Genomic DNA, 27,437 nt, shown 5'->3' with positions numbered 1-27,437 from the left:
ACATTCAGATCCATTCGCAAACAGTGCCAAACGGAGCCCCTTTAGAATGGAGCAGGAGAGGTCATGCCTGAGAAACGCCTCGCATGTCCTATGCCTCAACCCTCACAATGTTAAAACAGAGAATAACCTTTGGTTTGGGCCTACGCAAACTGTGCCCCCAAAACCCTGTTGACAAAGATAACAAATAAATGGTGATGGAAGGAGACTCGACTCGGGGTGGTGAACACACAATACGGTATACCCACAGATGGGTTATAGAATTGTACACCTGAAACCGATATACTTTTACTAACCAATGGCAGCCCAATAAATTTTAAAAATTGGGGAAAACATAACAAAAAGCAGTTATTATGACCATGGGGTGGTTTTTGCACGGCTGCATGGATGTCCTACTTACTAAATTCCTCAAAGCCAGTATTGTTTGGGTCCCAAAAGGCGCATGTGCAAGCTAACCTGGAAATCTGTCTCTCTTCGAGGCAGGTAGTGCATATTGATGTAGACTCGGCATCCACTCCCAACCTCGTTCCTCCTTTCCTGGCCGCCCTGCACTGGACGTGAGGTGTCGGTTGGCCCGTGGGTGGAAGCAGAAGCCTGCTTTCCCGGGAGAAGGGACAAAGAGGCAGGACTGTCCTTGCCCTTTTGCTGTCCGGAGGGTGACTGTGTTGGCTGCACCTGCATGTTAGTCTCCTGAGCCCGGAGGAGAAAGGCCAGGAAATCGCAGAGATGTTGGCCCTGATGTGGCTGAGCTGCCAAACCATCGCCAGCACCATCTCCCTCCTGACTTCTTGTTATGAGGGAGAAACAAGCCTTCTTTGTTCAGGCCACTGAGCTCCTCTCCCTCGCTCTTAAATGCTTTTCTAATATTTGCTCTCTACCGGCTGCAGAAACCGCTTAAGGTCATTGCCCAAACCAGGAAGGACGGGCCTGAATTCTATCAAATATGACAGAGGTGCCCATTAATTTACCTTTGTGTTTAGTTTTGTATCATGAAATGTCACCATGTTAGAGAAGGTTGCTTCCGTGAATACATAAAATCCAGAAACAAGGAAACCCAAGGACAATTGCAGTCTGAGCCTCCCATTCAACCTATTTTTTAAAATTTTGTTTTAGCCACACGGTATGGAGAGAATCCTAGTCACACCAACGAGTGGTTGCAAACATATGAGTCTGTTCACCCTACGATTTCAGGTCACGAAACATGAAAGAGGGATGGAAAGACAATCCCCTTCAGAGAGGAGTCAGTAACAGCACGTCAGACCCGCTGTCATTCCTTCACTGGCGAGCGTCCAGCCTTGAGGAAGGGGGTCAGGGAACAGTTGTGTCAACCAAGTGAGTCTTTGTTGTTCAAAGACAGATGCGGCGAAGTGAGCTAGAGTTCAGGTTCTGATCGGCGATCTAGCATGCACCCAAAGGCTCTCCCTTGCCAAGGAGCTTAGCCTTTAAGAGGAAGAGAAAAGCATTCAGACCTTACAACAGGTGCCGCAACGACGCCGAAGGTGACACAACTATTGTCCAAGTGTTACGGTGAAACAAATGACTGCACCATGTTCACACGTGGTGCTGAGCAGAAGTACCTCTTACCTGGCATTCATTCCAGAAGGCCCACGCAAGCTGCAGCTGATACTGGTGTGCTCCATCTTATGTGAACAGAGACGGGAAGACCTGCATGAGAAATGACAATAATATAGTGAGGACCAGCACAGAGCTGCAACGCTCTGCATCAGTGAACATGGGGAAATATTTAAGGCAGGAACTCTATACACAGAAGCCCGTAAAAATGAAAGAACAATGTACACTGAGTGGCCAGATTATTATGATCTCTGAACGCATAATAATCTGGCCACTCAGTGTATTTGTATCTCAAATGGGTACCAAAAGTATTCTAGACTTTTGCTGGAGATCAACCACCTATTTGCCCTGAGCTTTCTATCAGTCAGTGCAAAGGGGAAAACTGATCAGGTGCACGATTGATAGTATCTTTGATATCAAATCAATGAGGTACTCAAGAGAAGTACACTGAGTGGCCAGATTATTATGCGTTCAGAGATCATAATAATCTGGCCACTCAGTGTAATATATTGTTGATTATTTCTAGTATATGAATGTTTGGCGTGTGAAACATTTAACTAATTTTTTAAAATGATAAAAACAAAATTCTAAATGAATTTGAATCAAGTATTTGTGGGTTTCTAAAGCATTTCTGCATAACTATAGGTATCCATTGGTCAGAGTTTTAAATTTACGTAAATCATCATCAACCTCTGCACATGGTTGGGCACAGGTATGAGGGCTGGAGCCATGGTAGTCATATTGTGGCCATGAGGAAAAATGGCCAACACGGTGAGGAGGGCTGAGCAGGAAATACAGAAAAGGCCGAGGTCCTTGATGAGGTTGATGAAATATTGAATTAACCAACCAAAGAACCACCCTGCTTGCAACCTCCATGTTATGGAGATAGCAAATGCCCCCCTGGGCTTAAGCCACTTTGAATCGAGTTGACATGTGGTTAGTTGCTCATTATGCATCTACCACTGCACTGGGCTCTAGGAAGTCTCAGAGTTTTGGTTGAAGAGGCTCCTCCCACCTGAAGAAGGAAGAGATGAGCTCGCAATCCAACTTCGCACAGTGCTGAGGAATCATGGGAAATTCTCAGTCTCCACTTTTGTATAAACAAAAGGACTGGCTCTCTAAGCGCACTTCAACCTCAAGAGTGCTCTGATTGTGTATAAGTAATTATTCACGAAGGCGGCCTCTGTCCTGCTTCAATGTCACTGTCAGTGTCACTGACAGCAGCATGTAATGACCCCTGCTTCCCCAGCAGCTTCGGCGGTCATCACGTTAATTTGATGTGATGGGAGAACCAGAATGTTGTCTGGGAATTATCTTTTAATGAGAAGCAGAGCTACAAGCTTCCGAAGCAAGGACAGATGCTAGGAGCTTGGAAAAGAAAGGGAAAAGGCAACGTAAGTAGAAATAAGGATTTAGAACTTGAAGCTAACATTAATAAGCGATTCATAAACATGGGACTTTTGTCCTTCTAAGATCCTGTCACTGGTCAGATGCCCTTTCAGAAACATATGGGGGTCCCTGTTTCTGAAGTTAGATGCTCTTCAGACAACCTCAGGTGCTTACCCTGAGTGACCGTGTGTAGCCACAGTCGTGCATGCGCTCAGTAAATCTTTTTTTTTTTAAATATATTTTACTGATTTTTTACTGAGAGGAAGAGAGAGAGATAGAGAGTTAGAAACATCGATGAGAGAGAAACATCAATCAGCTGCCTCCTGCACCCCCTCCCCCCCCCCGCTCTCCCTGGGGATGTGCCCGCAACCAAGGTACATGCCCTTGACCGGAATTGAACCTGGGACCTTTCAATCCACAGGCTGACGCTCTATCCACTGAGCCAAACTGGTTTCGGCCACTCAGTAAATCTTTAATGAGCATCTATTATGTTCCAAGCACGGTTGCAGGTCCTTGGGACATAAACACAAAATACTGGGTCCTTTCTTTAGGATGCTATGTCTATTGGGAAAGATCGAGACTTTGAGTAAAAGTTGAAATTCATTGAGACACGTTGTTAGGACTGAGGACCTAACGCAGGGGAGATACTGAGGAACGGAGGAGATGGGGGTCAGTCCTGCCTGAGGCAGGTGTCAGGCCGGGAGGGAGTGGGTGGTGGAGGAATGGGAAGTTGCCGTGGGCAAAGGAAAGGCAACTTGGAGAGGTAGGACAAGTGCCTAGTAAGTACTCTAGGCCCCTCTCAGGTCTTGGACTGAAGGATGAGGGGGTGGAGAGAAAAGGGCAGGCTGGGCCAAGCCTCTCCTGATGGGTTATTGTCCTGCACAAACCACCTAACCTGAAAGTCATTTACATCTCAGTCAACTCAAGGGTGAGGTGAGGCACTTGCCCTGGGCCCAAAATTTGGGGAGCTACCAAAAAGCTCAGTCATCAAGATAAAGAATATTTTAATGAATGTTAGAGCCACATCACAGCTGAAGGCCAAAGGAAAAAAATCAGGGGAAATCCTGGTCCTGTCCATATTTAAAAGTTGTACAGTTTGTTCTTCAAGGAGTTTTTGCATTAATTTTTATTTTTAAAAAAATATTGCATCATAATGTCACATATTTTACGGATTCGAGCGTTTGTTGACATGCTGTTAAATTCTGTACCTCAGGTAAGCTCATCACTCGCCTTAACTTCGGTCCCAGCTCTAAAGTAGTATCTGGAGGGTGTTTTACCAAACTCTGAAGGGAAGACTTTTCCCGTTTTCTTGTTCAGAAGAATGTTTGTTGTGGGTTTGCATATATCCGCTGTAAATTAAGGGCTGTCCCTTTATCCCTGGCTTGCTAAAATATTTATTAGGAGTGGTCACTGAAGTTTAACAAGCGCTTTTTAAGCATCTATTAAAATGATCGTATAGTGCTTCTCCTTTAATCTAAGTAGCAGTGAATTACATGCATAGCAGCAAGTAAAAATTTTCCCAATTTTTTATCATGAATAAATAATAAGCATATCTATAGATCAATTCTGTTCTGTCATTTGGATTATATGCTGAGGTCAGAAACCTTAACATTCTCATAAATGGAATCAGTGGGTTGCCATAATAAGCTTTTTCATTTTCAACTTTTCCCAGTGAAACACGATTTTTTGACAAAGCGATTTAAATAGCAGTCTTTCTTCACTGGTGGTTTGGGGGAGTCTGACACGTTTTCCCTTCCTGGTGCCTCCCATTGTTTCTCTCGACGTTTGTGCGTGAGAGACAGGCTGGCAGCACTGACAGTACAATGACCATTAAACCTGATGGAAATTTTCAGTACGTTTGATGGGAAATAACAGAAAGTCCTCACGCACGGCAGGATTATGTCAAGGGGATTTCCTCCAAAGAATCCCCTGGCAGCTCGAGTGCTGCCGAAAAATGAAGTCAGAGCGTGGGTCTGAGGACAGGTAGCCAGCTCTCTTCTGCCTTCTCGTCAGATCCTGGCTGGGGATGTGAAGATGATTTCATGACTGACTCGCCAAGGGCGGTTCGATCTCCTCTCTTTCTTTTCCAGGAGAATCTGCAGACTGCTGATTAATTAGGCAAGTCAACATGAAGTCCTGTGGTGGAACGGAACGGCTGTAGGTGGTGAAGCTGAGGCAGTTAATGTGACTGCCCAGGAGGAGTGTGGCCAGCGGTAGGGAGTGGACTAGGACTACAGGGTAAGCACCGTGAGAGCAGGGGCCTCATCTGTCTTCATGGCTGCATCTGAGCACTTGGTATAAAGCCCAACACACAGGAACACTCAGTAAATGTCTGGTGATGAATAAAGGAATGAACCACTGAATCCCACCATCGAGGACTGAGCTAAGGAGAGGAATATGAGAAGTGACCAGAAAGTCCAGTGATATGGTGCCGTGACTGCCAAAGAAAGAATGGTTGAAGTGGAGGGGGTAGACAACATGGTGTTAAATGCTGCTGAGAAGTTGTAGCAGTGACAAAAGAGTTCACTGGAAGTAAAAAAGAAAAAGGTCATAGCAATGACTGAAGAAGTAAGGCTTGATGCTGTTGTTTGTCTGGTGCATAACAGGAAGTTCAGAGGGAGGTGGTCTAAGACAGGGGCAGTGGCTCAACGATGCCATCAGAGGCACAGCTCCTTTTTCTCTTTCCGCCTTTTGCAGTGTGTTGGTTTTCTTCTGTTACAAGATGCCTGCTGCACCCCCAGGTATTGTGTCCACATCCACAGCAGAAGAAGCGGGCGGGGCGGGGGGGGGGGGGCGGGGGGAGGGCCGGGGATCGACAAAATAGTAAGCAGCAGGCCGGCCATGTGTCTGCTTTTTCTCAGGAACACCAAAACTATCCCAGAACAAGCTTTCACTTCCCTCTCTTTGACGAGATCTAGGTCACATGGTCACCTTTAGATCAAGTTCTGAACACAAGTCCTAAGATCCCATCGCTGTTTTAATCTATCAGATTCATTCTCTGTGGCTGAGGAAGGGCCTGCCCCTGAGACAAGGGGTCTCCAATGGTGACTGAAAAAAAAAAAAAAGAATTCTATTGGAGGGAACAAGGCACAATGCGTGTTGGGTAGACAATGAATGGTGTCTGCTACCGAAGTTACTTTTGGGGAGGAGGTGGGGAAGGGCTGGCTCTTTATTTTAAAAAGATTCTTGTCGCCCTAGCTGGTTTGGCTCAGTGGATAGAGCATTGGCCTGCGGACGGAAGGGTCCCAGGTTCGATTCCAGCCAAGTGCACATGCCTGGGCTGCTGGCTCGATCCCCAGTGGGGTGTGTGCAGGAGGCAACTGATCAATAATTCTCTCTCATCATTGATGTTTCTATCTGGGTTTACACAAACACGCCTATGTCCTCTCCCTCCCCTTCCTCTCTGAAATCAATAAAAATATATTTTTAAAGACTCTTGTCAATTTTCACTATCAAAACAGTTGCACTGCTGGTTTCTCTTTCTCCCCATCAGCCCCCAAAGAGACCACACCAAAGTAGAGTACATTTTAAGCCAAAAAGCTTCAGGGTGCCCAGCTAACAGACCTCACAGAAACCTCACCGATGAGGGGGTATTTGTTAGGAAAAGAAGCTGTTAAAGATCAGCACACTGCCAGCCCGGACTTCAGCGAGATCTCCCAGCCAGGTGGGGTGGCCAGCGCACCCCAACCACAGAGCAGCAAAGTTTCAAAGTAATATATAAATTTAAGGCCAGTTTTGTACATAAACTACTCAAGATTTCTCTAGCACGAACGGATACAAAGCACAGTGAGATGGCACTTTTAGAGGCAGTAGCTCCAGACCAGAAAAGGATGATGAGATGGGTTTCGTGTGGCTACATCAGTGGCCAAAACATAATTTTCTTTTCTCAGAAGTGACAGGATCCGCTGAGTAATTTGTGGGGGGCTAGTGGAAAATGAGAATTTAGGATCTCCTGTTCAAAATGTACTGAGAATTTCAAGACGGCAACAGGGAAGCATGGAGACAAGCGTGGGGCCCTCTGAATGCGGGCCCCGTACCACTGCATTCGTCCCATGCCACAAAGCCAGCCCTGGACCCGAAGCTGTCCACGGAGCTGGAGAGTGGGAGTTCATTGGCCAATTCAGGTGAAGTGGGAGAAGGGAGGAGAGGAGAACGCAGCAGGTTGAGGAGAGGATGGGAGGTGAAGAATTGGAGATGGCAGGGACACTCCTGGGAGAAAACAGACTGCTGATGCCATGGGAAAAGCTGGCTACATCGGGATAGAGAGAACAGAGGGGGAGCGGGTACAAGTACCCAGCAAACTGCTGCCCAGGCATCTTCTCTCTCTCTCTCTCTCTCTCTCTCTCTCTCTCTCTCTCTCTCTCTCTCGGGCCAGCTTGCCTGGGGGTGACTTTCACGTAGGGCAGGTGGGAGAGGGGCTGGGGCACAGCACTCCACTCACCCCTCATCAAAGCACATGCCACCAACCCAGGAGATGGTGGAGCAAAGGAGAGAGCGCTCTGGGCTGTAAAAGCGAGGTTCCGACCCCAGTTCTGCTGGGGACCAGCCAACTCTGCATCCCTGTCCCTGCGCTCACCTGTCCACGGAGCCAGCACAGCCTCCGTCACCGTTCATGGGGGTGACGCGCTACAAGGGGAAGGCACGGTCCTTGTCCTTCGAGCAGAACCCCTCCTGTCCATCCCTCCACCCCTACGGACCCCAACCCCTCAATACTGATGGTAAGAGGGGTGTCCATTGGAAGAGGTTCCATGCATTACATAATGACCCTGTCAATACAAGTGGTAGGTGGGATGGTGCAGGGAGGGGAGGGAGAGGACACAGGCATGTTTGTGTGAACCCACTCTGCTCACTCCCTGCCCCTCTGCCCCTGCCTCTGCCACCCACTGGAGCCGGGCTCAGGGTTTATGCCACTGGGCGATGTAGACAGTGCTTCGGTGATGTCACCCCCATGGATGCCAGGAGACATCAATTTCATTTCCCAGAAGATGCAGCAGCCAGTCGCTTCTGGGCAAACAGTGACTCTAGAAATAAATATTGGCAGAGGAGAGATCTTTAATGGAAAAGCTTTATGAACCTAGAGCAGCCAGGCTGTAAATCCCAAAACAGAGAGGGGTTTAATATTTTAGATCAGAAGACAGCACCGTCCGATGCACAACAAATCATTCCAAAGCCCATCCGAAGGAGTCAGCTATGCAAATCTAAGTGCTAAGTAAGAAGTACATCCAGCTGAGGCCAGACGCCACAGGAAAGAGGCAGGAGCCCCTGGCCAGAGCAGAGGGACCACTGTTCCCCGGAGGGAGGTGGAGAAAGCAGAGCCGCCCAGGTGGCGGTGGGCGGAGCCTTGCTGGGGGCGGGGACAGGAAGAGGGGCAGGACCCGGAGAGCCAAAAGGTTAGTGCCACAGGGATGGCACTTAACCTGGTGGATACAAAAGGAAAGGTGTGGGGGGAGGACAGCGAGACAGGAAAGGACACGCCGCAAGCTTAAATAAAGGTCAGGAAGTGTCCCCCAAAGATCACTTGTCAACAAAATACATGGGAAACTGAATTCCGTGACATTTAAAGCCATTTAATGTGAACTTCAATTTGTATTCCTCCGCAGCGGCTTACTTCAAACACTGCCTGCGGGAAGGAAGCGTGCCCGGGCACCTCGCGCTTTGGAACACGTTTGGAACACCCCACCCGTCCCTCCAGGCCTGGCCAAGGCCAAGGCCAAGGGCAGACCTGCATCAGGGAAGACAGAGGGGTTCCCTAAGGTGAACGGCATCTGCACTGGAGTGACGGCGCTGGGGGAGGCAGACAGATAAATCTGCCTCAAGTCACCGACAGTCTGCACATCTCCTCTTACTGGGAAGCAGCAGCGGCCTTAAAAGTGTGTCTGCAGGGATCATGTCAGCCGGAGACTGCCCACCGCCCACAGAATCCAGAGCCACGGCCACGTGTGGGAGAGCGTGTGCGCGCACAGCAGGGAGGAATGGGGGCCACCCAGATGTTGGGGCACTATGCACCCCAATGGCTGTTCACAGACTAAAAGATCCATGTGCACTTCCGCCGGAAACAGGAAGGGGGGTCCTTTGGTTGTGTTAGACCGGAGGTCAGTCAACGACAACCTGTGCTCTTTTTGCACAGCCCACGGGCTAAGAAGGGTCGTTACATGTTCAAGCGGTTGAAAAATCGGAAGGAGACTATTTCATGGCATGTCCGCGTTACAGGAGACTCAAATGTCGATGTCCATAAAATAAAGTTTTATTGGAACATCGCCCACCCCTGCGTTTCTACCTGCAGCTGCCCTCACAGTTAGACCAGAGCGGCAATGGAGCCGCAATGGCCCACGAAGCCCAAACTGTGTCCTCTCGGGGCCTTCACAGAAAAACTGCCCACCCCCGGCCGAGGCCTACAGTTCGACAGCCAATGAGAACGGCCTGGGCCAGGCTCTGGGCTCCTCCCTGGGCACCCCGATGAGAGAAGTGCTGCCTCTGTGAGGCCCCAGGGCTCAAGACCTCGCAGGCTGAGCAGCTAGGGCTGTGTTCCCAGAGATGCCCTATCCACCCTGGGACCCCCGCTTTGTGGAGGGATCCCAGTTTGAGGCCAGGTGGCCCCTGCAGAGGGTCCTAGTCATTCATGATCCCAGGGAGGGCACAGCACTGAGGCATGTGCCGTGGTGCCCCGGGGCTGGGTATGGGCTGGCTCTCACATCCAGCTGCCACCTGCACCAGCCTGTTCTGAGTGGCTCTTTGCAAACAGGCGTGGGGAGATCCGAGCAGGACAGGTTGAAGTCCCTTGGGCCAAATCCCCAACAGTCCATGGGGCACCTGCCCTCTGCGTAGAGCTGTGTCCCCTGTTCCTTTGGTGGATTGTTTTATTGTTGCAATATTGCTGCTTTATTGTGGGCACTGCATGCAATCTGCTCTCTCCCTCTCCCTCCTCTCCCGGCCTCGGGACCGGTAATGCCTCCGTCCCTGGGTGGACTCACCGTGTCTCTCCTGACGTCACCTTTGCTCAGAGGCTTCTCCTAGGGGGCAGAGGTAGAGCTAGCCGCATTCAGCACCAAGCACGGAGCGGGAACAACAAAGGAGGGAATGATAAAATACCGCTTAAATGCCAGTGGCCTGCGCGTCCGCCTGTTGGGGGCAGCAGCAGAGGACCCTTCGGCTCAGCGCGAGGGAGGAAGTCTAAACTTCGTTTTACAGGCCCAGGGGTTCTGCTTCTTTCAATGTCCATCTTCCCCTCCCCGCCTCCCCCCCCCCACACCCCCACCCTCACCCCGCCACCCTGCGCTGCTGCACTAAAGGGATTGACTGAGCTGAGCTCAAAGGTAATGGGTGGGGCTGACTTAGGTATGGAAAGTGAGCCTTAAAGATAACTAAGGAAGTAAAAGAAACTCCGGCCCTGGCTGGTGTGGCTCGGGTCGTTGGGCCCTGTCCCGTGCACTGAAGGGCTGCTGGTTAAATTCCCGGTCAGGGCACATGCCCAGTTGGGGTGCACGCAGGAGGCAGCTGATCGATGCTTCTTCCTCACATCGCTGTTTCTCTCTGCTCCCCAATCTCCGCTGATACCCGGCTGCCCATTCCATGGAGAACAGGAGACAACCTCCTCCTCACACGGGGCTTGTATGTACCCGCGGCTTCCTTTTAGGGACTGGGAACGTACTGCCTTGCTCCTTTTTAAGGCCGATCCCTACATCTGCGCACTTGACCTTCAGCTCTCACCTAGCCAAGACCATCTCTCCAAAAACTACTCCCCGCACCAGCAAACAGGCGCTGGTATTTTCCATCCCAAAACAACAACAACAAAACCACAGAAAGCAAAACAAAACTCCCTTGACCCAAGCCCTCCTCCACGTTACCTCAATTCTGTTTCCCTTTAACAACAAAACTCAGGCACGCGCCCTCCTCACTCCCTCTTCTTCATTCTCTCTGGAACAGCAGGCCTCGCTCTTTCATTGCTCTTGACAAGGTTAGCTCTTGTCCGGGCGCTTAATTCCAGCGGTGAAGTCTCCGTTCCCATCTTACTCGGCCCATTGGCAGCATCCCACACACCCGTTGCTTCTGTCCTGGGACAGTTCCATGGTTCTGACCACTGTTCTCCCCGGACGTTCCTCCTCAGTCTTTTCCCGCTGGGTTCTCTCTATAGCACTGACCGCTGAAGGCTGGGGAGTCCTGGAGCTCAGACCTGTCCATCGACACCCTCACTCTGTGTGGCTTCATCTACTGTTGGGACTTTAAATGCCACCGACATGTCATGACTCCCTAATTTACACCTCCAGCCTAGATCCCGCCACTAAAGTGCAGACTCAGGTATCCCAGGGCCTACCTCCCATCTGCAGATATACAGTATAGTGGGCATGTCAACGTTAGCACCCCCAAACTCGGCTCCTGCCGCTCCCCAGAAACACACACACATGGATACCAAGTTCTTCCTCCCACTCACAGCAAAGGGAGACTTCATTTTTCTAGGTCCTCACACCAAAAGCTCCAGGTCATCCTTGACCCCCCTCTTCTCTCCCACCACATCCAAACCGTCAGCAAATACATCATGTCTGCCTTCAAAATGTATCTACATTCTGACCCCAGGTCACAGCTCCTGGTGCCCTGACTCTGGTCCAAGCCACTCTCGCCTCCTGCCTCCACTCGTCTCCCTGCCTCTGCCCTTGCCTCCCTCTCCCCACCCATCATCCATTTTCAACACAGCCAGCCAGTGTGATGCCATTAAAATATAAATCAGATTATGTCATTCTTTTTTACATATATATATTTCTTAATTGATTTCAGAGAGGAAGGGAGATAGAGATAGAAACATCAATGATGAGAAAGAATCATTGATCAGCTGCCTCCTGCACGGCCCCCCTACTGGGGATTGAGCCCGCAACCCAAGCATGTGCCCTCGACCAGAATCGAACCTGGGACCCTTCAGTCCATAGGCCAGTGCTCTATCCACGGAGCCAAACCGGCTAGGGCTCATTCTTCAGCTTGAAATCGCACCCAGAGCAAAAGCCAAGATCCTCCTGCAAGAGCGCTGGCCCTGGATACTTCTCTGACATCGCCTCCTCACTTCTCTGCAGCCACGCTGGCCTCCAAACACAGCAAATGCAAGTTCACCTTTCTACTTGCTGTGGCTCTACCGGGTCTACCGGGTACCCCTCCTGTGGAAACCTCTGGGTCCAACTCCTTCCCTTTCTGCTCAAATGTCTCCTGAAAGAGACAGACACCCCTGACATCCCTAAATGAAACAGAACAAACCCCTATCTGCACGTGTACCCCATCGCTTTCTCTTCCCCTGATCCCACCTTCATCTTCCTGTAGCACATATTACCACCTGATGTATTATAGACACAGCTGCTTATCGTGTGTCTCTCCTCCCAGGATGTATGCAGCATGAGGACAGGGGATTTGAGCCCATCTCAGGACTCAGTAATGGAATCTGTAATGGGAAAAGGAGCTCCCAGAGTAAACCAACTAATTGGCAACTAAGTTATACTTTGGACTCTTATGGGTTAGACTAGTGGTAGTCGGTCCTCTATTTCCAGACGGAGCTTCTGGATCGGCAAGGCCAAGAAACAGACTCTGGACTATGCTATCCCCCTGTAGGTGCTGTCATGCCTAGAGACCCAGCCAGCCAGCCCCCCTCATCTTGTCTCGGATTCCCCAAGTCCTGGGCCCTTGGTATGTAAAGACACTTGTGGCCAATTGTTTTTGCGATGCAGACAACTGCTCCCTGATCGATCGAGTTCACAACCATTCATTCGTGTACGTTGTTTTCCTCCAAGCTGGCTACACAGGTATGCGCCCACAAAGAAACGGGCCGAACATACTCCACCCTCTCCTTTCCTGCCACAGGGAAACACACACTCAGTGACAAGAGCCTGAGAAGCCAGGCTAGGACCATTCCGTCGACGGTGTCTAGTTGCAGTCAAACCATGTGCACCCTGACAAGCCCATGGGTCGCTCTCCCAGCAGGCCTCACTCTTTCACGGCCGGGGAGGTGACTTTCTTCTTTGATGTGCACCCGTGTTTTCCTCATCCCCAGACAATGATGTTCTTGGGTTAAAAATGGAAGGAGACAGCATCCTGTGCAGACGGCAGGAATTCCCCTGCGGAATGGTCTTGCTTAGAGCCTTGCCTGTGTGGCATTTGACACATGCCTGCGCGACCTGGAGTGACCTCGCAGGTGACCTTTCCCCTCTCCTGTGAAAGACTGCATTTCAGGTTTGGAAACAAGCCAATAGATCATGAGATTGGCAGGAAGAGATAGAGGCACCTGACTGGAAATGAGGCAGGGTGGCGGCCCGCCCCCTGCTGCTCCCCACCACTGCCACCGAGAGGGGTGTGGGATGCTGGAAGGGGTTGGGAAGGCTTTTATTATCTCGCCCGTGGTAACGCACAGGTGACCCTGGGTTGGAGCGAGCCACCTGAAAATAAGGTGAATTCCTTTCACGGGGTGAACTCTCCGGTGAACGGGTCATTAATTCTCCACCCCTTCCGGCAAGAAACTAAGAGCCAGTTGGGGACATTTAGTTTTGAGCAGGGAGCTGAGCTGCGTGGAAGAAGTAATCAACACCGGAATGCCGAATAGCAGGCTCACCCTGACGGGAACTGGGCCAAACGCAGTGAGAATGGCCTGGGGCCACCGAGTGGGAGTGGGAGGCGTGAAGGAGAGGAAAGTGAAGCAGCGGGTGCCCCTGATGGGTAAGCTCTTAGGGCTGGTTTTCCTTTACTTGTGCTGGACGTTTCTGAATAGATGGAGGCCTAGCCTGAGCTCACGGTGCTTCGTAAACTGCAAGAGGCAACAAACAAACAAACCAACAAACATTGCAAATTCAGTTACGTGTTTTCTTTGTCCCTTTCTTTCTCCTGAGCTCCAAGGGCCCTTCTCTTGCTGTAACTTGTTTCCTGAGCCTCTCTCTTCTCCAGCTCACTTCTCTCACCTCTGTGACTTTCTAAATAAACCTTCTCTTCTAGTTGGAGTCTTCGCTCGGCATTCTTCTCTTAGCCAGAACTCAAGTACCCAGGTTGCTGAACCGAGGTCCTATCACTGGTAACAACTGGTGCCATGTTTTGCCACCAACATAAGCATTCACCCCACGGATACCGGGTCACAGGTGGCCACTGGGTGACAGATGGCCACGAATTCTCTGATCCTCCCAAAGGGACGTGGGCTCTCTGTCCCCGCCCCCTGATTCCAGGCTGCCCGGTGGCTTGCTTCGCCTGCAGAAGAAGTGACACTGTGCCAGTTCTGGGCACAGGAAATGAGTGTCTGAGGCAGGGTCAGGGTGAGGTAGAAGGTGAGGAAGAAATTGGAAATGCTGGGACTCCAAAGAAAGACCTTTCCTAGGGTCTGGCCGGGGGCTTTGTGTCCTGGAACACTTGGTGTTAGAGCCTTGACGGCCACCTTGCTGGAGAGACTGTGTGGGGAGGCCTTGAGTCTACACGTAGGAGGAGGTGCCCATGGAGTCTAGCCCAACAGCCATCCCTACCAAGGAGCCAGCTGTGTGAGTAATACTGTTTTGGACGCTCCAACCCAGCCCCACCACTAGCTGAACACCATCGTGTGATCCCACTCAATGTCACCTAGAACAGGAGAGCCACCCTGCTGAGCCCTGCCCTGATCCCTGGTGTACAATATCACAACACATCGCAAGACAATTGCTGCTGAAGTCACCGAGCTTCGGGGAGGCTGTTACACAGCAATAGGTAACCAGAACATTGGGTACACAGCGTCATTCTTGTATGCTATCCCCCTGTAGGATATTTGACACATGGCAGAGGAAATATATACAAATACACACGTACATCACATGGGCTTGTGGACGTGCGTGACATTGGGTGCTATTTCCACTGACTTTGATTTCTCCAGCCGATTAAATGGCCTGTGGATACGTTTCTACAGCCACACGCACAACCACTAAACACGGCGCCTCCTGGGCGGTGGCGCCCAAGGCCTGTGACCCAGCGCCAAGGGCAAGGGCGGGCTGGCTGAGGACGCGGGAGAGCTGGGAACTGCAAGGACGGCGCTGGGAGGTGGGGCCCTCACACAAAGAGGGCTTTGTCTGCTCCCGAACTCAGAGCGGCCATTTCCCGGGGTGAAATGTTCAGTTGGGGAGAGATTTGCAATGTGAAAAGGGGGGTTTGGTTTCCTCCTCTCCCCAACTAATTTCCACCGTCTCGGGCCCCAAGGGAGCTTTTCAGGCAGCAGAACGAGGACACGTGCAGAAGCGCAGCCTCTTTTCCTGAAAGCGCTTCTTATGCAAAGGCCGCGGGAGAGAAGCTGCCCGCTGCTCTAGACGCTCATTTTGCCCCCGCACCCTGCCAAGCGGAAACGCAGGGAGAGACACCTTGAGAACTCCTTGGGTTTCATCTGTTTTCCATTTTCACCTCAGGCTCCCACATTGTTGGGTTTTTTGTTCTTGTTTTTTTAATCCTTATTCTCTACATGAAGCATATTTTATTTATTTGTTTTGTTAGGAATTTATAATTTAATTGAGAAGCGACACACAATTTATCTATTCCCAAATAAACTTAGATAATAAAGAATGCTAAATATGAATGAGCATAAATAGTTTTGAGAATAAGTTAAGCACATTTTGAAAACCATCCTCTGTTGAAATGGGAAATGAAGAAAAGGATGGTTTCGGTCCATTTAGACATACAAGGCACTTCAGAAGGATCTCACAATCTTCAAAATGCCGCAGTTCAGCTGGGCGGCCCAGAGCAGGGGGGTCAGGGGCATTTAAAGAGGCCCCGTCTGCCCAGCCGGCGTGGCTCAGCGGTTGAGCATTGACCCATGAACCAGGAGGCCACGGTTCGATTCCCGATCAGGGCACATGCCGGGTAGCGGGCTCCATCCCCTGTGTAGGGCGTGCAGGAGGCAGCTGATCAATGATTCTCTCTCGTCATAGATGTTTCTGTCTCTCTCTCTCCCTCTCCCTTCCTCTCTGAAATCAATAAAAATATATTTAAAAATAAATAAAAATAAAGAGGCCCCTCAGAGGCTCGGTGGCCCTGCCCCAGGCCACAGTGCTTCTGGGGCAGCAGAGGGAGGGGGAGAGGGAGGGGGGAAAAGGCCTGCTCCATGTCTCTTTCAAAAGATTTTCTGTTTCTTCCTGACGCCCTTCCACTCCCCCACGCCTGCCCTCAGGCGGAACTGGCCAGGTACTCAGTGCTGGTGGCCCACAGTGTGACTATCGGACGACCACGCAACACCTCGCTGTACTGCCTTATTCCGTCAATTCCCGATTGGGAGCACACAGCAAAAGGAATAAAGAGGAACGACTGACTGAATGACTGACTGAATGATATGCTTGGGAACACAGTGCTTAGACAACGTTCAGTGCTGCCCTGCCGGCCCGGGGGGTGCTGGGTGAGGGCCTGGCAGTGCTGACTGCTCCCCACTGGCTAAGTCCCATCTCGGCTGTGGTGCTTGCTTCCCTTCCTCACCTCAATTTCTCAGGCTCTGCTCCTTGCCGGGGGCCTGCGGTGACCACAGTGGCCGCCATCTAAATTAATGGTGAGAGACAGCAGCCTCTCCATCCTCAAATCCCAAACCGAGTTAGGAGCGAGAGAACAATAATCATTTATCATTCCGGCGAGCCACAGCCAGCCCAGGCCCCAGCCCAGGAAGGAGAGGGAGAAAACATCCCCTCGTCCCCCCTCCTCCCGCCCTCGAGAGCTAGAGGGACCAGCAGGAGGGAGGCAGGTCAGCGCTGGGGCTGGCCTGGCAGGGTGGCCAGGGCTGTGGCAGGAGGCTGACTGAGCCAGCCCCAATCCCTTTTAAAAATATATGTATCTTTTTGATTTCAGAGAGGAAGGGAGAGAGAGAGATAGAAACCAATGATGAGAGAGAACCATGGATCTCTGTCTCCTACGCACCCCCTACTGGGGATGGAGCCTGCAACCCGGACATGTGCCCTGACCTGGAAGCAAACGGTGACCTCCTGGTTCATAGGTTGACTCTCGACCACTGACCCACACTGGCCGGGTGCAAGCCCGGTTCTCAGGGCACAGGTGGGACCCTCCGCGAGCTCCATCTTCTCTCCACCCCGCCGTTCCCAGCCCAGCCTCTGGGCACCAGCTATGAGCTCCCTGCGCTGTTGTTCTCTGTGCCTTCCCTGTTCTCCCACCGCCCCACCCTCGGCTCCAGCGCCCCCTCTCCAGGTGCCTAAGGGGGATGGGGGACAGAGATCCCCATGACTGCAGGGAGGTGGGGGTCAGGGAGCGGGGTGTACCAGAGAGGTGCTTCCTTTATTGTCCTCTCCCCACCCCTCCCCTGGCTCCTCCTTTTTTCCTTTCCTCTCCCCCTCCTCCCCCTCCTCCCCTCTCCTCCTTCCTCTCTCCTTCCTCTGCAGCCTCCCGCAGCCTGGCCGCCCCAGAAGGCTGGTGTCACCACCCTCGGTCCCAGCTCCCGCTGACGTTCTCGCTCTGCAGGGAGAGGCAGCAGGAAAGACAGCTGGCAGCCAGCCCTGGCGGCCATGGCCCAGGAGGCCTGCGCCTGCTGCCGGGACCCGAGGGCCCGCTCCTGGGGTTCCAAGCCCGCACTGCCCTGTGTGCTCAGTTCAGGCTGGCCCCCAGCCCCAGTAAACCAGACAGGCTTGGTGGTCCCCAGACACCACCCAGAGCCCCATGCTGGGGAAGAGAAAGGCACCAATGGGGGGGACACACCTCAGCAGGGCTCAGGTTGCTCGCTCAGCCCACAGCGGGGGGCAGGAGTGTGGGTACCCGGGGCTGGGGCTGGGGCTGGGAGGGAGCCCCTCACACTAAGTCTGCAGGTCCTCGGCCAAGGCCAGCCCAGAGCGGAGCGGAGCCGTATCCAGACTCAATCCCGCACCCGAGTCTGACGTGTCCTCAGTGGGGTGGGCTGAGCTGCAGGGCCCGCTGCTCTGGGAGAGACAATAATCGTGATCGGAATTGTGGTGCAAAGCGCTGCCTTGCAATCTTGTTAAGGTTTATTTTTAGAGCCTGCGTCTGCTGGCCTTATCACCAGAGACCAATTCTGGAGGGGTCTCTGCTCTGTGACCTTTAAGAACAGTCTCCCGGGGGGAACAGGTCTTGTGCTGCCAGCTCACCTGCCCGGACAGGGAGCAGCCCGGGCCTGGGGCCACCAGGCTTCCTGGGTGCGCCCACATTGCCAGGACAGCGGGGTCCTTTCCAGGCGAGAAGGCACTGCCCCTCCCCAATTCCAAGCCTAGAAACCCTGTCCTTTCCCCTTCCCATTCCCCCCCCCACCCCCCCCAATGCCCAGTGGACCCTGGGAAAGGCCAGATTGGCCTCTGGGATGGTCTCATAGTGACACGCCATCACAGGCTTCCTACATGCCAGGCGCCCTACATGCCAGGCACCCTACATGCCAGGCGCTGTTCCCGTGCGCTGCCAGTGACTCACTTAATTCTCACCATCACCCATTACCACCCCCATTTCACGGATTAAAAATGGAGGCACAGAGGGCTTAAGCAGTTTGTCCAAAGTCAATTTCTCCAGAGCTTTCTGATTGTTTTCCTCATCATAGGGGAGCCCCGCCCCCTGCCTGGAGGCACCCCGCTGAGCCCTCCAGGCTAAACAGCAATGGGGGGGCAGTCCTAGTGGAGACCTGGGCCCCAGCGCTGAGGACAGGGGAGGAAGCAGGTGCGGGGAGGAGGGGAGGAGGGGAGGAGAGGAGGAGAGGAGGAGGGGAGGAGGGGAGGAGGGGAGGAGGGGAGGAGGGGAGGAGGAGAGGAGGAGGGGAGGAGGGGAGGAGGGGAGGAGGGGAGGAGGGGAGGAGGGGAGGAGGAGGGGAGGAGGGGAGGAGGGGAGGAGGAGGGGAGGAGGGGAGGAGAAGAGGAGGGGAGGAGGGGAGGAGGAGGATGGAGGAGGATGGAGGAGGCGGGGCCGGAGCAGGGCTGCTGCAGAGGCAGTGACTGTGCATCTTCGGCTGGAGCCGTGCCAGGAGCTGCCTCGGCTGCCAGGCTGCGGAGCCATCCCCCTGCCTCTTGGACTGCCAACTCCTCTCCTGAGAGCCACCAGCAGCCTAGCCTCTCCCTGTCCGTCAGCCTCCAGCGTCAGCGGCTCCAGCAGCCCCGCAGCCCCCGCAGCCCCAGTTCCCCCAGCCGCGCAGGGCAGTGCGGAGGCTGCGCGTGAAATCCCGAGACCCTGGCAGGAGCCGGGAAGGGGCTCCGAGGGGTGCTGCTCCCACTGGGAAACGACGAGAGGCAGAAAGACTAGAGAGGGAGGCCCCCACCATGACATGTGCCCCCCTGCGGTGGGAGATCCGCACAGGGGGACAGAGCAGGAGAGGAGAGCAGAAACCAGTGTGGGCCTGGGAAACCTGGAGGGTCCGTTCCCTGCAGGACTTCCCTGCTCACAAAGAACCAGCTGCCTCCCTCTACGGGGGGGGGGGGGGGGGGGGGGGGCCCGGGTCACACACACACACACACACACACACACACACACACACCCTGCAACCCAGTGAAGCACACCTTCAAGAAATACACATCTGATAATGCTGCTCACCAGCTGTGTGACCCTGGGCAAGTTACTTAACCTCTCTGGGCTTCCGCTTCCTCAACTGTGAAATGAGAACAATGGCAACCACCACCTCCCCGGGCTCTTGTCAGAACTGAAGGAGCCCATCTGCCAAAGGCGGCAGCAGTGCGCACCCCGGGGGAGCCCATCTGCCAAAGGCGGCAGCAGTGCGCACCCCGGGGCCCTCCAAGGAGGGCAGGGCGCTGGTGAGAGGCCCGAGGCCAGGGGCAGGCGACAGGTGGCTGATGAGGGGAGGAGGGCGGGGTGGGAGAGATAAATGGTCTGGAAATGACTGCAGACCTGTGTCTCTGTGCTGTCAACTCGGATATGCTGGAGAGAAAATAAATAAGAGCATGGAACACAGTGTGCTCAGAACACAGGGACATTTTCTCGTTATTATATAATAATATAGAAGACGATGTCCTCCTCCTCGGAGCAGCCCAGAGCACTTAGAGACGGCACAGTCAGAGCCCGGGTTAGAGATGGCACGGCACAGTCAGGGCCTGGGTTAGAGATGGTACAGTCAGAGCCCGAGTTAGAGGTTGCACAGTCAGGGCCCGGGTTAGAGATGGCACAGTCAGGGCCCGGGTTAGAGGTGGCACAGTCAGGGCCCGGGTTAGAGGTGGCACAGTCAGGGCCCGGGTTAGAGGTGGCACAGTCAGGGCCCGGGTTAGAGATGGCACAGTCAGGGCCCGGGTTAGAGATGGCACAGTCAGAGCCCGGGTTAGAGATGGTACAGTCAGAGCCCGGGTTAGAGATGGCACAGTCAGAGCCCGGGTTAGAGATGGCACAGTCAGAGCCCGGGTTAGAGATGGCACAGTCAGAGCCCGGGTTAGAGATGGCACAGTCAGAGCCCGGGTTAGAGATGGCACAGTCAGAGCCCGGGTTAGAGGTGGCACAGTCAGGGCCCGGGTTAGAGATGGCACAGTCAGGGCCCGGGTTAGAGATGGCACAGTCAGGGCCCGGGTTAGAGGTGGCACAGTCAGGGCCCGGGTTAGAGGTGGCACAGTCAGGGCTCGCCTTGAACAGGCCCGGGTTAGAGATGGCACAGTCAGGGCTCGCCTTGAACAGGCCCGGGTTAGAGGTGGCACAGTCAGGGCCCGGCTTGCACAGGCTAAGAAAAGCTGTCCAGGATCCAGTGCGTGTCTGGTGCAGTGAGGACTTGATCCTTTCCTCCCCTATTAAAGCCACAGTCGGTACTTTCCTTGCGGGAGAGAGAGAGAAGCATGTGCCTCCCGCCCTGCCCTCCTGGGCTCTCAGATGCAAACACGCGTGAAGGATGGATGGGCCACTACCATTTCCTGAACGTTGCAGCTGGCACCGGGAACCCACCGTCATAACACATTTGGCCCGGATTTCTGCAAAATCCAGGTCCACACGGATGTCACGAGACAAGTACAACCACTGTATTCCCGGTGCTTAGAGCCAGGCACACAGTAGGCGCTCATGGCTTTTTGAGGCCTTCCCATCGCCGACAGCATAATCAGAGCCATGACCCTGACAGCAACAACAGTGCCCAGCATCGGCTGAGTGCTGATTATGGGCCGCACAGTTCTGCACGCTTGAGTGTATTATCTCATTTAATGATCTCAGCAACCCCGGGACACACGCAGATGAGGAAGCTGAGGCACAGAGAGGCTAAGCTGTGTACTTAAGGCCACACAGCTGTCAAGTCCAGGCATTTCGCTGTGAGCCGCTCAGTCCCCTCTCCAGCTGCAGCTCCTCTCCATTTCTCTCTCTTCTCTGGGCTAATACTTAATTCCTTTCCCAGATTCTTGCCACCCCCTTCTGGAAGGCTCCCCTGATCTGAACTCCCTCTGTCCCCAAGGCCGAGTGGGGTGCGCCTCTTTGGTGCCTCCATACACACGTGCACGTGTGTGACCCCATCATTGCACACGCTGCACTTGCTTTTAGGGTGCAGTTATTCTCTGTCCCACGCATAGCTATTGCTCCCTCAGGACCACGGTGACCTCTGACCCATCACGGCCTCACCAGCACCTGGCAGGATAGTTGGTACTTGCTTGTTGAGTTGTGAACTTGACCTTTAAAGGGCCAGAGGGTAAACACAGACTTTGCAGACCACATGCAGAGTCTACCACTTCCTCTCCTCCTCCTCCCCCTGACCCCGGCCCTTTGAAAACATCAAAACCATCCTTAGCACGAGGATCACACAAAACCAGGCCTTGGGCCCAGCTGTGCCCGTGGTTCATAGTCTGCCAGCTCCACGGCCACGGGTAAGACATTTCCCAACAAAAATGACCAGTCAAAGCAATGCAGTGATTTCCTTGTGAGGGCCACACAGGCATCTCAGAAATGGGGTAGAGGGTGAGCAGACATTTCTGGTTGTCACAGGACAGGGGCAGGGGGAGGGTCAGCCACATGTGGTGCCTGCCCCCTGGATGCCCGTGCTCCGGGCAGCCCTGCAGAACGGCGACAGCGACTCACCGAGGAGCATGGCTACCCACTGCCACTCCCCTCCGCTTCCCGGCAGCAATGACACCGCCTTGGGAATTCACCAAAAGGAGACATTAGAGGAGCAATTCCCTCTTAGATCCCATTATTTCGGGAGGGAGGGGAGGAGAAATGAGAACACGCGCCTTGAGGCGAGGCCCCTCGTGGTTCTCCACGGGCCCCCCCCCCCCTTCCCGCGTGGTGCCAGCACACACGGCCTCTGTGTCTGTGAATGTCGCCCGCGGTGCTCTGAGGCGTGGCAGAGGGCACTACGCATCCAGTTAAGCACCGGGAATACGGGGCTTGTACTTGTCTTACGGCATCCGTGTGAGGCCTAGCACCTGCAGAAACCCAGGCCGGAAGCGCTATGACGGCGGGTCCCCTGGTGCCAGCTGCAATGCATCAAGACTGCTGTAGCTTTATGCCCGGAGCAGGGCTGGCCCTGAAGAGCTGATGTCACCTGAGGAGGCTGGAGGGCAGCAGGCTCCGGGCCCCTGTCTGTCCGGGGGAGGCCAGGTCCACCTGGGAGGCCTAGCCCGCTGTTTCGGAGGCGCTGAGCCGCACGCTGGCAGGCTTCCTTGGAAACGCAGGAGCGAGCCACGCAGCGGAGAGGCGTGGTTAGCGGGCAGCCAGGGAGCCCAGAGCACCCGCGGAGAGCCTGCTTGTCCCTCTGTCTACCTCACTCCATCCCACTCCACGTCTGGACTCCATGCACACGTCACGACTGAAGGAACTTAGGGCAAACCCTCACATACTCTCACCATGAAAACTCATTGAATATTAGTGTACGCCATTCCACAAGTGCTTGCAGGCACTTTAGAAAAATGTGCCAAGTCCAAGAGGGTTCCATCGCCTCTCAAATAGCTTTAAGGAGTGTCCCCGCTTCGGCCATAGAGACCTGTTAGACCTGGGCGTGGAAGACAGGATTCAAGGCTCCTCCCAGCCCTTCTTAGCAATGGGTGAGTTCTTCACTCACGTAGCATCTTCATTTTCCAGCCTTTTTTCTGGGTGTGATTTTGGTAACCCAAGAGAGATGAGGCCCGCTAAGGAGCTTCTACGAGCTATCGAGTACCATAAAGATATAAAATCCCTTAGGAGTTCTTCATTTGGAAATGCGTCAATCTGGTTCTTCCTGAAAACCCTTTCTGCCTTGGAATTATTCCTCTTTGAACCAAACTTGTTATTTGCACGAGAACTCAGGTCACAGCGACCTGATTTGGGGACCAGGAAATAAGGCACCAGGATCAGTTCCAGTTTCGCTGTGCTGTTTGGAAGTTCCAGGACAGACTTTCATAAAGCGCTGGGGGGGTCTGCTCTGTCCCGGATGTGTTCATGCCATCCATTTCCATCTCAGAGCTTCGACGTGTGCCCCCCAGTGCGAGGCGCTCTGAGGAACCTTGTGAGGTGGCTACTATCTCCCTGTTACAGATAAGGAAACTGAGACTTGGAGAGTTTAACTTGTCCAAGGAAATTCAACAAGAAATTAACACACACACACACACACACACACACATACACAACCATTTTCTATGAAATTAAGTTTAGTTATTTCATCTTGGCTAGAAGATGTGAAACAAGTATTTCCTTCTTATTAAATCACCAACATACTAGTAGTAGGCAGAATCATTCTTCAGTAAATATATATATATATATATATATATATATATATATATATATATATGCAAGTGCAAAAGAAATTGATGGGAAAATGCAAATTCAGAAACATTGCGTTTGGTCTGCGAATCCATTTTTGAAGCAAAATAGGAAAGAAAGTGAACTATGTATGAACACTTCAGGGGGGGTAAAATGACTTGGTTATGAGGACTCTGAGCTGTTCATTCTCTCTCCTCAGGGTGGTTGATCTCTCCTGGGTCTCTAAGGCATGGAAGCTGTTTCTACCTCATCCAAGGAGCAAGAGCCCTCAGGCCTGAAGCCAATGTTTCTCTCCCACCCCCTGCCATTCCCACTCCCTTTCCGCCTGCCTGGCTCCTGGCAGCCAGAGAGGCCAAAGTCCAACGTAATTCCACTCATGTTCACAACCGGGGGCCTGCCCCAGGATCTGCCGAGGAGTAGCTTTACTGCCTGGAGTCCTCGACTGCAGTTTCTTAGCTTCATTTCGGACAAAATGGAAGCCCGGACGACATCTGTGAGGGAAGCAGGACACGCTTTCTTTGCTGTTGTCCGCTCACCTTCGCCTCTGCGGGCGCAGACAACACTGACCAAACCCGTTTCTCCCAAGGCTCTCGGAGAGGCCTTCAACTCTTGGAAGAGCCTTGGTCCAGAGCAGTGGTCGGCAAACTCATTAGTCAACAGAGCGGCAAACCGCGGCTCGCGAGCCGCCTGTGGCTCTCCAGCCGCAGTTTGCTGACCACGGGTCTAGAGAGTCCGATTAGTTCGCGCCCCAGAGGAGTGTGAATGGAGCCGGCCGTGTGTGCCATGTGGCAGCCGGCTCAGCCGGGCTCTGAGAGGAGAGGTGTCCATTGCCAGGCAAGGTTCCCTCTAACCAGAAATGGCCCTCCCCTCAGACCTTCACAATAGAAATCCTACCCATTCTCAATGCCCACCTCACACTCTTGACCTTGACCGCCTCAGTTGCTGCGCTGAACTGCACTACAAAGATGCATGTATCAGCGACCAGCATGCATCCCGCTTGTTTGCATGAGCATCTTGGTCTCCCTCCTGGACAGTCGGGTCCCTGAAGGTTGGAGCTAAATCTCATGCAGCCGTGGTCCCCCAACAGCACCTACCCTAGTACTCTGCACACAAAAATTGTTCAATAAATAATCCAGTTTTGTAAATAATGGCTACTTTAGTTAGTTATCTACTGTTTCCCTAGGTTTAATGGCCATAAAAGCATCTGTCAGGAAATCTCCAAATACTTGGAAATTAAACAAAACACTTAAAAAATCCCTTATTTAGAGAGGAGGTCTCAAGGAAAATGAGAAACTATTTTGGACTGAATGAAAATGAAAACATAACATTTCAAAATGTATGGGCTGTACCTACAGCAAGGCTTAGAGGGAATCTTATAGGATTAAACGCTTATGTTAGAAAAGAAGAAAGGTATCAAATCAGCTTACACCTTAAGGAGCTAGAACAGGAAGAACACAATTAATCTAAAGCAAGCAGAAGGAAGGAAACAACCAAATAAGAGCAGATACCAATGAAATTAAAAACGGAAGGACAATAGGGGACGCAAGGAACCCAAAAGATGGTTCTTCAGAAAGATCTATAAAATTGATAAACATCTAATAAAAAGGAGAGAACACACATGGTACCAATATCAGGAATGAAAGAAGGATATCACTCCAGGTGCTGTAGACATTAATCAATGAGATAATAAGGGAATTATTATAACCTACACACACACACACATCTGCCAATTTAGATGAAATGGACCAATTCCTCGACAACCACAAACTACCAGTTCAGTGATGATGAAATAGAAGATCTCAATAGTCATATACTAAGTAAAGACACCGAGTTCATAGTAAAAAACCCTGTAAAAAATAAATCTCCAGGCCCACACGGTCTCACTGGTGAATTCTAGCAGACATTTCAAGAAGAAATAAGAGCAAATAGAAGAGGAACACACTGGACTTAGCAAGGTGATCACTTTGTAAGGTATATAATCTAGTCACTATGTTGTACATCTAAAACTATTATAGTGTTACTAGTGGCCCAGTGCACGGATTCGTGCACCAGTGGGGTCCCTCGGCCTGGCCTGCCAGGATCAGGTTGAAACTGGCTCTCCAACATCCCCTGAGGTGTCCCGGATTGCAAGAGGGCACATGCCAGGCCAAGGGACCCCCACTAGTGCACAATTGGGACCAGGGAGGGACCCTGGGAGGGCTCCAGGGCGTGTCCGGCCCATCTCACCCAGTCCCAATTGGCTGGGCCCCAGAAGCAAGCTAACCTACTGGTCGGAGTGTCTGCCCCCTGATGGTCAGTGGGCGTCATAGCAACTGGTCGAACGGTGGGTCAGAGGGACAATTAGCATATTAGGCTTTTATATATATAGATATGTCAACTGTAAACAAAAAATTAAAAAACACACAAGAAAAATTCTCCCTAGCTTATTTTATGAAGCCAGTGTTACCCTGATACCAAAACCATACAAAGGCAGTAGAAGAAAAATCCAGAAAAATCCAAATCAATATCCCTCAGAGCCCTGGCTGGTGTGGCTCAGTTGGTTGGAAGGTATATAGCCCTCACAAACATAGATGCAAAATCCTCAGCAAAATACTAGCGAATTAAATCAAGTGACATATTAAAATAAAAGTATACCAGGACTGACGCCCTTCAGTGAGTAAATGGAGCCATGACACTTGTCCATATCCTCACTGTGGTGATGGTTACACAAATCTACACAAGTCATAGAACTGCATGTGCACACACACACACACACACACACACGCACACACACGCACACGCACACACACACAAACACTCCAGTCAGTTTTACTGTAAGTTAATTCCTAAAATAGAATTTAAAAAGCTGTGTTGTGTGTGCATACGTGTTATCTCTGTGATAACGGTCACTAGCATTTGTCCTATCCTTTCAATACAAAATCCTTTCCAATACATTTCCCAGAGCTTTCTCCACAGCAATCAGGCTGGGTATGGATTATTGGCCTCTATTTTTTACAGGCGGGAAAACTGAGTCTCAAAGAGGTGGACTGTCCTCACACATATTAGTGAGCAGAGCCAAGCCACAGCCCACTGGGGTCCTGGCTAATTGAAGGGGCCAGGAAGAGTAGGTGATGTACCAGCAACACGCGAATGAGAATTGTGCTAATGCAAAACTGTTAGACATTTGCATCTCTCTTACCGTCTTTCAATTCAATTAACATTTATCATCTATATGGAGGGGTATGTGTCCAAGCAATTATGTGTATCCCCTCTTCATCAGAGAAGTGGATCTTGACGGCCAAGGGCCATTTGTAGGGGACTTCATTTTAAAAGAGAGTAACAGCTCAAGACACGGCAGGAACTTTTGCCAAAACCCTGGAAGCCATCGGGAAACTGTGGCCAAGCGAGGGGCGAGTGCGCTTCCCAGGGGCCACCAGCGCAGTCGGTACCGACTGCAACCACTCTTTGTTGGCTTCCGGGGTCTTGGTTCTGGCTGTGACGTCCCCGAGGCTGAGTCATCCCCTGCCGTTCCAGCCCCACGGGAATGCGTCTGGTGTGGGGGATGAGTGCGTTCTGGAAGGCACAGGAGATGTCAAACTGAGTGCGAGACTCTGTTGGAGGGAGCCGTGGGCTAGGGGAGGAGTTGGCGGGCAGAGTCCAGGCAGGCCAGGGATCGCAGACTCACACTAGCAAACCATGGCAGAGGGCACGAGACAATCCCTTTATTTTTACTGGGAGCCTGAGGCATTGGGCATGCTTTTCGGGGAAGCAACTGTGGGCTCCCGTGCCTGAAGCCACACACCCTAATGGCTGAAAGAGGCACAACCCTAGGACATACTTCAGGGAAGAGTAGGAGGGAGCCAGGTGCTTCTCCGGCAGCCTGAGCTTCTCCCGGGAGCTGGGGAGCC

At 52.4% G+C, this 27,437-nt stretch overlaps 1 protein-coding gene across 12 annotated transcripts in view; it reads right to left on the bottom strand.

Annotated features, from left to right (window-relative positions):
- MAB21L3 (mab-21 like 3) overlaps positions 1–27,437 on the bottom strand; it is a 166,130-nt gene that overhangs the window by 96,801 nt on the left and 41,892 nt on the right. For all 12 annotated transcript variants that reach the window (XR_013812933.1, XR_013812934.1, XR_013812935.1 and 9 more), the window contains one exon: positions 1,582–1,662. The gene's annotated coding sequence lies outside the window, so the exon portion shown is untranslated. The remainder of the gene's footprint in view (positions 1–1,581; positions 1,663–27,437) is intronic.

The sequence above is a fragment of the Cnephaeus nilssonii genome, assembly GCF_951640355.1.
Source record: "Cnephaeus nilssonii genome assembly, chromosome: 21".
Classification (NCBI taxonomy): domain Eukaryota; kingdom Metazoa; phylum Chordata; class Mammalia; order Chiroptera; family Vespertilionidae; genus Cnephaeus; species Cnephaeus nilssonii.
Note: the sequence above shows the minus strand (reverse complement) of the source record. Positions and strands in the feature narration are given on the sequence as shown.